Source organism: Alnus glutinosa, chromosome 10, assembly GCF_958979055.1.
Source record: "Alnus glutinosa chromosome 10, dhAlnGlut1.1, whole genome shotgun sequence".
Lineage (NCBI taxonomy): Eukaryota > Viridiplantae > Streptophyta > Magnoliopsida > Fagales > Betulaceae > Alnus > Alnus glutinosa.
The window spans coordinates 3,518,102-3,530,156 of NC_084895.1; the positions used below are offsets into that span (position 1 = coordinate 3,518,102).

The 12,055-nt window shown below is 34.8% G+C and overlaps 1 long non-coding RNA gene across 1 annotated transcript; it reads left to right on the forward strand.

The window, feature by feature from the left end:
* Positions 1-11,050: 11,050 nt before the first annotated feature.
* LOC133879629 (uncharacterized) lies at positions 11,051-11,988 on the forward strand. Its single transcript, XR_009902129.1, has 3 exons — positions 11,051-11,172; positions 11,256-11,302; positions 11,943-11,988. It is a non-coding gene; the product is annotated as an uncharacterized LOC133879629 (long non-coding RNA).
* Positions 11,989-12,055: the final 67 nt, after the last annotated feature.

Genomic DNA, 12,055 nt, shown 5'->3' on the forward strand with positions numbered 1-12,055 from the left:
ATGATCATTGTTCCCTCAACCTTTTATTAACTTAGATCACTATACTCTTTCTTTTGTTTCTAGGTCCTTATAAATGTTCTTTAGTTTTTCCCGTAAATAATTTATAAAACACCCATATATACTTGAAGAACTGTAAATACTGACGCCTCCTGTCCTCTCCTTACAATCTTTCTTCTGGTTGCATTCCATTTGGCTTTTGTAGTCGTAGGTTGTTGATAATTGAAGCTTGTATCATACAAATACATGGGTGCTTGAGTTGGGTCATAATCTCAACTGCATGTGAGTATCTATGGACTATGGTGTATATGAACTTCTCCCGTATACGACGGACTATATAAGAGGGGTCCACCCCGACAAATTATATTGGGCTAGGTTTGAAAGTTCATTTTTGGCTGTACCCCTCCAAAATTCCAATGATAATAATAATAATAATAAAAAAATTTTACCCGCAGCCAAAAAGAAATCACATGACCTTTTAAGCCCAAAGCCAAGTTACTGCAAAAACTTTAAAGAAAGGGGAAAATACAATTAATCCTCTCAAAGTAGGACAACTTTTTCAATTATGCCTTTAATGTTTAAAAAATTGCAATGTGTCTTAACCACGTTTCCAAATTTTTCAATGTGGCAAATCCGTTAGTGATTTCTGTCTACTTTAACGAAAAGGGTCTCACATGCTCCACACGTGATTTTTTTCGTTCGAACTTCTCTATTTTACCCTCAGTTAGACGCGATCAATTACCAAATTGACTTCCAAATAATTCATGCGTGTTTCGGACAAATTTAATTTTGATGTTTAGTAAGGCTTTAGACGACAAGCCATCTTCGTCAAACTCAATTCTTTGACAAGTCCAAAGATAGCAACTTTCTGAACGAATCAACAAAGTGTGACATAGTAATCATGTTACAAAAATATGGTCTTCATCTTCTGATTTCTCTCACGAGGCCACTGATTTCCCTTTTCCAGTTGGAGGTTAGTAACAAAATGAATCTTTTAAAATTAGGGTTGTGTGGAAATTAGGGATTTTGGGTTTATATTGTTTGGATATGAAATGTCCATATATTTTGTTCTGAAATTCCTTCAATTTATTGTTTTTTTCGTTGATAAATGATGTCTTGAGTTGTGTTGAGATGTTGCTTTCACATGTAAATGATGGGGTTGATACTTTATTATCGACAACTTGTTTTGGGTCGCCTTTAGTTTGTGAGTTGTGTTCAGATGTTGCTTTTACGTGTACACAGATTGTGTTGGTGATGTATTATCTGTCTATTTTTGTGAAGTTTGGTCCATGTGCGTAGCAATAACAATAGTGTTCCCCAAATAGATTTCATTATTTTTTTTTAATTGTTCAACGCCGTTGTCTGGTATGTGGTGAAACTTTAATATTCTTCTTTAATATGTCACCGCCTACTATGTCTTGTTTAATGTACTTACTATGCAGAAGAAACAAAATTTTTGACAAACACTTGTGATTAAGTAATAATTTCATAACATAGGTAAAATACTATTTATCATAAACATATCCCTCCCCCCCCCCTTTTTTTTTTAAATGGAAGCAACACTCTAAGTATGTTACTAATTCACAGTGTAAGATGGGGTCCCCCAATTTGGTGTTTGAGGTTCATTACGGGGTAGGTTTAATAGGCACTTTGTGTGACGTCCCACATCGCCTGGGAATGAGGATGTGCTTATATGTATAAATGCACAATTTATGACACAACGCGTTTTAAAGCCGTGATGACAATGAACCTATCAGAACTCCGTAGTTAAGCGAGCCGCTGCGAGAGCAATCCCAGGATGGGTGACCTCCTGGGAAGTGGGAAGTCTGGTATGGGGAGCCAAAAGCGGACAATTTTGTGTCATTGGAGGTGGATCGTTACAAATGGTATCAGAGCCATTGCCCAGCCTGAGATGGTGGGAGCGTGCACAAGCCCAAGAGGGTTGCCGGCGGGCACTCGCTGGGATGCCAAGAATGGGGTGATCCCATGAGGGTCGCCAGCGAGGACGCTGGGTCCCAAGGGGGGGGGGGTGATTGTGACGTCCCACATCGCCTGGGAATGAGGATATGCTTATATGTATAAATGCACCATTTATGACACAACGCGTTTTAAAGCCGTGATGGCAATGAACCTATCAGAACTCCGCAGTTAAGCGAGCCGCTGCGAGAGTAATCCCAGGATGAGTGACCTCTTGGGAAGTGGGAAGTCTGGTATGGGGAGCCAAAAGCGGACAATATTGTGTCATTGGGAGTGGATCGTTACACTTTGGCTGTAAATATGTGGGTGGTGAAGTTGCAGTGCATCACGAGAGTTATGATCCTGAAAAGTTGTCATACTTTGAGTTGTAAGATTTTTCAAAACCGTATGGCTATTACTTCGGAGATTTAATGTATTTTAGAGACCCTAAGAAGAGTCTAGTTAATGATTTGCACCTAATAACATCTAACCATGATGTGTTGTTTTTGTCTTCTTCCCATATTGGCCATTTATGTGCACTAATATATTATATCGTTTGGGGAAGGAGGAGGTAATGAATATATTATGAAGAAGAAGATGATGATAGAGGTAGGGTTGATCTGCGTGATCCTTGGTGGGCAGATAAGTCGAGAGATAATGAAGATAGGTTTGATGTTGATGTGGATGAAGGTGGTGGTGGGGTTGGACCCTCCATACGAAATGGTAGCACTTCAAATGTAGAAGCTAGTAGTCGGTATGATGAAAATGTGGAAGGTGGTGAAGAGGGTTATGGATATGTTAGTTATGAAGAGGGGTGATGATGAGAGATTTGTTGAGAATTCTCACGGTCAACAGGCTGAGGATCATAATGAAATGCATGATGTTGATAGGTCTCAAAGCGGTGGTAAGTTCATGAGATCATTTGAATATGGTGATGATGCTGACAATAACTTAGAAACGAGTAGATGTGATATGGAGTCACCATGTCCTAATGGACAAGATGAAGAAGGTACACATATACCCAATTATGATTTCCATGCAGTGGACCTAAAAGATCCAGTCCTGGATCTTCGAATGAAATACATATAAATGTCTAGAGAGGCTATTAAGGAGTTTAATGTGAGAATGGAGAAAAACATAAGATTTTTAAAAAATGAAAGCAGAAAGTATATATTAGTGTGCAAAGATCCCAAGTGTCATTATTGAGTGTATGCCCGACAGATGATAGATGATAGATGAATAGTCATTTCAAATAAGGTTTTTGCAGCCTAAACATGTGTGTGGCAGGAAATATAAAAATTCAATTGTAAACTCAATTTTGATAGCTGACAAACTCATTGACAAGTTCAAAGTTCAACCCAACATGCCATTGGATGTGATATAAAATGAAGTGAAAGAAAAGTTGAAGGTAGATGTAACTCCAAGTTTTATGTATAGGGTAAGGAGAAGATGAGAAGAAAATTCATGGCAAATTGGAGGGTCAATATAAAAGGTATTATTGTGAAACAGTGAAATGGACCAATAAAGGAAGTGTGTTGATGAAGGTGGAAAGACCAAACTTTGGTGTGTCACCAAAATTTCAATGACTATACTTTTCATTGGCAGCCATGAAGAAATGATTCCTAGATGGTTGTAGGCCAGTGATAGGGGTGGATGGGTGTTTTCTAAAAAGGTCATTTAAAGGCCAACTCTTGGTTGCAGTTGGTAAGGATGGCAATAACAATATGTATCCGATTGCATTTGTGGTTATTGAAGCCGAGACCAAAGACAATTGAACTTGATTATTAGAAACTCTAGTGTCAAATCTTGGACCACACGAGCGGCATCTTACGCTTACATTTATTTCAGATCGGTGGAAGGTGACATATATTACTTCAAAGTTTTGTATACCATTAGTCATTTTATTTATGACCAACTTTGATACTATTTGATTTTGTAGGGTCTTATGCCTGCTTTGAGGATGTGATTCCAATGGCAGATTATTGGATTTGTGTTAGGCATTTATATGCCAACTTTAGAGATGACGGGCATCGAGAAGTGACCCTAAAGAATAAGTTATGGGCTGCAATTGAGAAGTTTGTATGGACAAAAACACTAATGAATTATTTGAAGGTCAATTTGGTAATTGACCACGTCAAACTAAGGATAAAATAGAGAAGCATGTGAGGCCCTTTCCATCATAGCAGGCGGAAATAACTAACGGATTAGCCACATTGAAAAATTTGGAAACTTGGTTAGGGCACATTACAAATTTTTAAACATTTGAGGCAGAATTGAAAAAGTGGTCAAACTTTGGTGGGGTTAATTGTATTTTCTCCTTAAAATTCTCGTGGTGATTGGGTCCTTAAAAAAATTATATAGAAAAGGCCCATCTGACATAATTTTTTAAATAAAAAAGGTTTGTTGGCTATGCTTGTTAATGTTTGGGGGTGATTTTGGTTTTTGGTTTTAAAAAATGCTCTGAAGTGGAAAATGGTTTTTTTGTATTTTTATGAATGTTTTGTGTTGAGGTTGTTTGTTAATGTTTTTATTTTGAGAAGAGAAAAAAAAAAAAAAAAAAAAAAGACAAAAAAACAAGAATTTTAACAAACAGAGCCAGTTTCTAAGCCTAAACCCAAAAAAAGCTCCTAGACTGACTATCAAAATTTCTAAATTTTTTTTTAAAAAAAAAAAAAAAAAAAAAAAAAAAAAAAAAAAAGAAAGAAAGAAAGAAAGAAAGAAAAGAAAAGAAGGCCCTATCTCTTGAAAAGATAAAATTATATAGAATGGCCTCTCAAAACATAATATGACACGTTTTCACACTTTTTTTACTTACCCATACTGTTCTTTAGAACTTCTTCTCGATCTATTCCTTTTCTTTTCAGTTTTCTCTCTTCATGCCCTCACTTTTTTCCTTTTCTTTTTTTTCTTTACTATGCAAAAAGCATAAAAGATACATATTACAAAATACTAAAGCTTGAAGAAGACTCACTATTCAATGAATCCGATAAATCATCTTTTTCTTCTGGTTCTATTCATTCTTCTTCCTCTTTTTCTTTTTCTTTTCCTTATTTTTCTCTTAGCTATCCTCATTGTATTATATTATTTTGGTTGAGTTATAGATATAGTTTGTGCTTGTTAGGCCCCTACACAAATGTCAAGTCTCATTCACGATGTTGATTTTTTTTTTTTTTTTTCCTAAGGACATTATTTTGATTGTTGGTGCAATGGTTTTGTTGTTTAAATGGTTAATAGGTCAATACACAATTAATGGTAAGAGTCACTCCTAATAATGTTTATTTTGTCATAAAATAAAAAAGGACCAGTATTTATTATCCCACATGTGAAAAGAAATCAATGTACTTGTGTAACTATTTATGACTAGCCATAACCCAGCTTTTAAGTAACAATGATCCCAATCTAATTGGATTGAGAATAGGAGTTGCAAGAGAATATAATTTGCATCGAAAGAATCAGATTCAACCACATGATTCAGCCACATCATAAAGAAAGAAGAAAAACAAAAAACAAAAATAAAAAGGCGAAAAAAGTAAACCCAAAGGTGGTAACAATTTTCAAGAGATGACGGACCATTCCAAAACATGTTGGGAGTAGTCGGACCACTCCTAAAACATGCTTTTGAAGTTTGGGGGTAAGGAATGTTCTTTTGTTTATACGCTCTATTTTAAAAAAAAAACAAAAAAACAAAAAAAACAAAAAAAAAAATATATATATATATATATATAAATAAAATAAAATAATTTGGATATCTTGCCTTGGTTGTTTCATTTGATAAGGATTCCAATGATTTTTGAAGTACTTATCTTGAGATTAAAATGAAACCTCATAATTGCATGTTGATTTCACTCTACACTTTTGAGGAAATGTGATGTCTTAACTGTCCATTTATGAGTGATTTGATGATTGGATCTCCTGTTGATGTTTATGATGGGGTTTGTCTTTTTAAGCATGCCAATGACGTATGAACCATGGTCTGGGTAAAACTCTTTCTCGTTGACAGCATAGTGTTTGAATGTTTGTGGGTATCATTTCTGGCAAACCCTCACGAGACTTCACTCGTCCACTAGGGAGTCCTAGGGGTTTAAAAGGCTTGTTGCATTTGCTAAATGCAATCGTCTCTCCCACGAAAGCGGATTTATGTTTCTTGCTTTGATTTTATTTTTCATTTTGTTTTGCTAAGGGACTAGCAAAATGTAAGTTTGGGGGTATTTGATGAGTGCCAAAAAGTGTATATTTGGACCCCTTAATTTACATTAGTTAAATCTTTAGCTTTGTTATTTTCTAATGCTTTGGTTAGTTTTAGTGTTTTTATATTTTGTAGGACAATAAGAGAGAAATGATATAATTCAAGCAAAATACAAGGAAATTCGGATGCAGCAGACTACTAGATTTAAACTTATCATAACAGGACCAAACGATATCCGTTTTGAGAGTTTCTTAGGTCTAAATTGAAGTTCAAGATGTCAGCTTTCCAACGCAACAAGTTTTAGCCAGTTTGGAGATGCGTGGAAAAAGATATGGCTGTTTTAATTTTAGTCGTTGGATCATCCCGAAAATCCGAAAGTTTGTCCATCTCTCTTATTTTATTTTATTTTGTTCTATTCCTTGTCTCCCCAAGCTGCACGTGAAGAACAAAGCTGGACAGCACATATCTCCATAATGGGCAGCAACTCTACACTTATTGACAACAAAGATTGAAGAAAATTCAACAAAGTGGAAAAGTCCAAAACCAATATTTCAACAAAGTGGAAAAATCCTTGAGTTATGCATGTTACTTTCATCATAACTTTTGACTCGAAAATCGGATTGCGTTGATTTTGGTGGCGTTGTAAAGCTCATGAAAAATTCAACAAAAAAGTCCAAAATAGAAAAAACCTATTTCAGACTTATTTGTTGAATTTTTCATGAGCTTTCCAACGCCACCAAAATCAACGCAATCCGATTTTCGAGTCAAAAGTTATGATGAAAGTAACATGCATAACTCAAGGATTTTTCCACTTTGTTGAAATATTGGTTTTGGACTTTTCCACTTTGTTGAATTTTCTTCAATCTTTGTTGTCAATAAGTGTAGAGTTGCTGCCCATTATGGAGATATGTGCTGTCCAGCTTTGTTCTTCACGTGCAGCTTGGGGAGACAAGGAATAGAACAAAATAAAATAAAATAAGAGAGATGGACAAACTTCCGGATTTTCGGGATGATCCAACGACTAAAATTAAAACAGCCATATCTTTTTCCACGCATCTCCAAACTGACTGAAACTTGTTGCGTTGGAAAGCTGACATCTTGAACTTCAATTTAGACCTAAGAAACTCTCAAAACGGATATCTTTTGGTCCTATTATGATAAGTCTAAATCTAGTAGTCTGCTGCATCCGAATTTCCTTGTATTTTGCTTGAATTATATCATTTCTCTCTTATTGTCCTACAAAATATAAAAACACTAAAACTAACCAAAGCATTATAAAATAACAAAGCTAAAGGTTTAACTAATGTAAATTAAGGGGTCCAAATATACACTTTTTGGCACTCATCAAATACCCCCAAACTTACATTTTGCTAGTCCCTTAGCAAAACAAAATGAAAAATAAAATCAAAGCAAGAAACATAAATCCGCTTTCGTGGGAGAGACGATTGCATTTAGCAAATGCAAAAGTGGACGAGTGAAGTCTCGTGAGGGTTTGCCAGAAATGATACCCACAAACATTCAAACACTATGCTGTCAACGAGAAAGAGTTTTACCCAGACCATGGTTCATACGTCATTGGCATGCTTAAAAAGACAAACCCCATCATAAACATCAACAGGAGATCCAATCATCAAATCACTCATAAATGGACAGTTAAGACATCACATTTCCTCAAAAGTGTAGAGTGAAATCAACATGCAATTATGAGGTTTCATTTTAATCTCAAGATAAGTACTTCAAAAATCATTGGAATCCCTATCAAATGAAACAACCAAGGCAAGATATGCAAATTATTTTATTTTATTTATATATATATTTTTTTGTTTTTTTTTTTTGTTTTTTTTTTAATATGTTGGCTGTGCAATGCTCGGCTCCCTTAAGCTTTCTAGTTGACCCATGTAACGAGTGTTGGGCCAGTGGCTCCCAAACCAGATGGTCTTAGGGCACTAGATGTAGAAACATCCCTAAGGGCTTAATTACTCAAGTCAAAAAGGCTACGAAGCCAAACTAGCCATACAATTAACCAAATTGAAATTCTCACCTTTTGACGCGAACACTCAATGCTTAGTGAGGCAAGAGGTCCGGTTACTCAGTGAAAAACTCAAAATGATCTTCCTTTTTTTTTTTTTAATATATATATATAAATATCTTGCAAGCCAAGGTTATTTATCAATAAGTCATCCAACAATTCTCAAAATACACAATTAAGCACAAATTCATACCCCACAGATTACATGCTAATGTGCTCGTGATAATTCAACTCAAACAAGTGAAGTCTCACTAGCCCAAAAATAAGTCAAAAGATTCAGATTCCCAAAGACATGATGTGTTCAAAACTTTAAGCAAGCCGATGAAATGCAAACCACAGCTATGGCTTAACTCAAACTTGACAACATAATTTTTTTTTTTTTTTTTTTTTGACAACTAAAAATAACTAAACAAACAGAAAAAATAAACAAACAAACAAATGGAATAAACAAACAAACAAATGGACAGAGTGCTTTTCCATACCCCCAAACTTGAATTACACATTGTCCGCAATGTGTAGTGTAGAAATACATTACCAGAAATACGGAAACATCGAGGTGTGAAAGGTCAATGCGTCCCCCAAACTTAAACACCAAAACACATGTCAACAAAAAAAAAAAATTTGGACCAAAAAAATAATTTTTTTTTTGGCAAGAATTTCTGCTACTGAACTTTTCCAGGTAACACCTCCAGTATTGGCTCGATCGATTGACTTCGCAAAATTCCGCACAACCTGAAATAACAATAAAACAGAAAACCTTGCTCTTTTTTTTTTTTTTTTTTGTTAGGCAATAAAGCAAAAACAAATAAAAATAAAAAGAAACAAAAATTGGAAGAAGAAAAACAAAACAAAAGTCTATCTAAACTAGTAGAAAAATAAAATCAATTCAAACAAAAATCAATTTCCACAAACAAAACAATTCCCCGGCAACGGCGCCAAAAACTTGATGTGCAAATTTTAATACTCGCAAGCGCACGAATCGTTTTGCAATATAGTGTTATGCAAGTGCGAGGTCGATCCCACAGGGAATTGTGTTGTGAAAATTAATTTCTATTTAAACTAATTCTATTTTAACCTAGTTCCGAATTTGGTGAATAATAGAAAAATAAAATAAAATAAAGGGAAAAGAAAAGAGAAATGTACTAAGGTTTTAGAATCCACACCCACCAAATCACAGCAACACATTCTCATGTTCGTTAATACACATCCGAAGTTCTCACCGTAAAAATCTTATGAATGTTCTACTATGCTTCAAAAATTAATTAAATCATTCAATGAATCCGTTCTTTTGCACAAATCACAAAAGATATCCGGTTTTTAACCAAATCATCAAATGTATCCGTAGAACGAAACACAATGAATATCCAATATTTTGATAAACGAAAAATCCAAGCAATCAATTAAATGAGACTATTCTCAAATCATCACTTGTATCCGGAAATCACAAGAGATACCCAAGTATTCATCTCAACAATTGAAAAGAAGTAGAATTTTGGAAATATTAAATCTAATTAAATCGGATGGTATACACTCACATAAAAATATAATTGCTCTTCAAATGTGAGGTTTCATCATCAACCTTAGTTGAAAATATTAGCTACTCATGGATAAAAATAACTACTACTTAAAACATTAAATTAAAAGTATAAAAATTAAACACTTACAAATAAAAAATGAAAGAACAACTAGAAGAGAGACTTGGTGCGTGAGGGCTGTGCCCCATTCCACACACCCTTCCTTCTCTCCCTTTCTCTCTACTTATAGAAAATCCAATCAAAGCAGGAAAAGACAAACTCCAAATTCGCACAGATTTGCACACTTTTATTGCGGGGCAATTTGGGCATAGTAAAAGTCCGAAATAGAAAAAACCTATTTCAGACTTATTTGTTGAATTTTTCATGATCTTTCCAACGCCACCAAAATCAACGCAATCCGATTTTCGAGTCAAAAGTTATGATGAAAGTAACATGCATAACTCAAGGATTTTTCCACTTTGTTGAAATATTAGTTTTGGACTTTTCCACTTTGTTGAATTTTCTTCAATCTTTGTTGTCAATAAGTGTAGAGTTGCTGCCCATTATGGAGATATGTGCTGTCCAGATTTGTTCTTCACGTGCAGCTTGGGGAGACAAGGAATAGAACAAAATAAAATAAAATAAGAGAGATGGACAAACTTCCGGATTTTCGGGATGATCCAACGACTAAAATTAAAACAGCCATATCTTTTTCCACGCATCTCCAAACTGACTGAAACTTGTTGCGTTGGAAAGCTGACATCTTGAACTTCAATTTAGACCTAAGAAACTCTCAAAACGGATATCGTTTGGTCCTGTTATGATAAGTCTAAATCTAATAGTCTGCTGCATCCGAATTTCCTTGTATTTTGCTTGAATTATATCATTTCTCTCTTATTGTCCTACAAAATATAAAAACACTAAAACTAACCAAAGCATTAGAAAATAACAAAGCTAAAGGTTTAACTAATGTAAATTAAGGGGTCCAAATATACACTTTTTGGCACTCATCAGACCACCTCCAAAATATGTTGTGAGTTGTTGGAACACCCCTAAAAGCATGTTTTGGGAGCAGTCCAATCACTCCTCACATTGAGGAGGGTTGACTTCCTCCAAAATATGCTTGTGGTGGTTGGACCAACTCCAAAATGATGCTTTGTGGGTGGTTCGGAACCACCTACTTGTTTTGGGTGGTCGGACCACCTCTTGTTATAACCGAGTAACCGGGTACCCGAAGCTGAAGCCGGAGCCGGGTATTAGTTTTCTAGACATCCGGTTATAACCGAGTAACCGGCTCCAAGTGTATAATATATTAAAAAAAAATTAAAAATTACCCCTACCCTTTACCCTAATGCTACACCTGAAACACGCCCCTTAACCCTTTCCTATTTCCATTTTTCGCTTTTCTTTTCTCTTATTGCCGCCTACTTCTTCTTCTTTACAAAGTCTGAAACGCTCTCGGCTCTCCACTGTCACCCACGACAGACCTGGTGATTTTTTAATCGGCCTTCGTCTTTGATCTTTCTATTCTTTCTCACCCTTACTGACTTCGTCTTTCTCTGTTTCTCTACAGATCTGGTGATTTTTGAAGCATAAAGAGCAAAAGAAACAGACGGTTAGGTAAGATCTGGTTCATTTTTTTAGATCTGGCTAATTTTCATTCTTTAAATCTGGTTCATTTTTAAATATGTTTTGATAATTTGAATACTTTCTGTTATGTTTGTTTTTAGATCTCTTTAAATCACATACTTCGAATACTTTTTGTTTTGATATGGTGCAGCGGTGCTTGAGTATATAAAACAGATATTTCTTTCTAGCATCACATACAAAGAAGCATAAATAAACAAGATTTAATATTCACGAAAAACTTTAATCAACCATCTTTGGTTCTGCCCTGAGTTTTATGTACAATAGTTCTACATATAAGTTTTTAAATCAATTAACTCCCAACTTGCTAGATGTTCTTATATGGGTAATGTCGTAAACTGAGAAAAGGGAGCACTCAAACATGTTACACAAATTTGAATCAAATCAATTTTTCTTCAATAGAATTTTTTTGAGGCACAAAGCAGCTTCTGTTAGTCCCCACAAGAAAAGAATATTGTAGAAGAAAACCAAAATGATGAGAGCAGAGCTTCTGTTAGTCCTCACCAAAATCATTTTACTCTTCATTATTATTAATTCATTTTTGTTATTTATGCATTTAACTCTTTTTTTTTTTCTCTTCTTTTTTTTTATTTTTTATTTTTTTTTATTGTAGTTATAGATGATTGTGAGCAGAGCTGCAGAAAGTCAGAAACCGGACCATGCTTAGATATGTTTAATATGTTTATGAACTTTTTTAATATGTTTATGAACTTTTGGTTGTTGGTT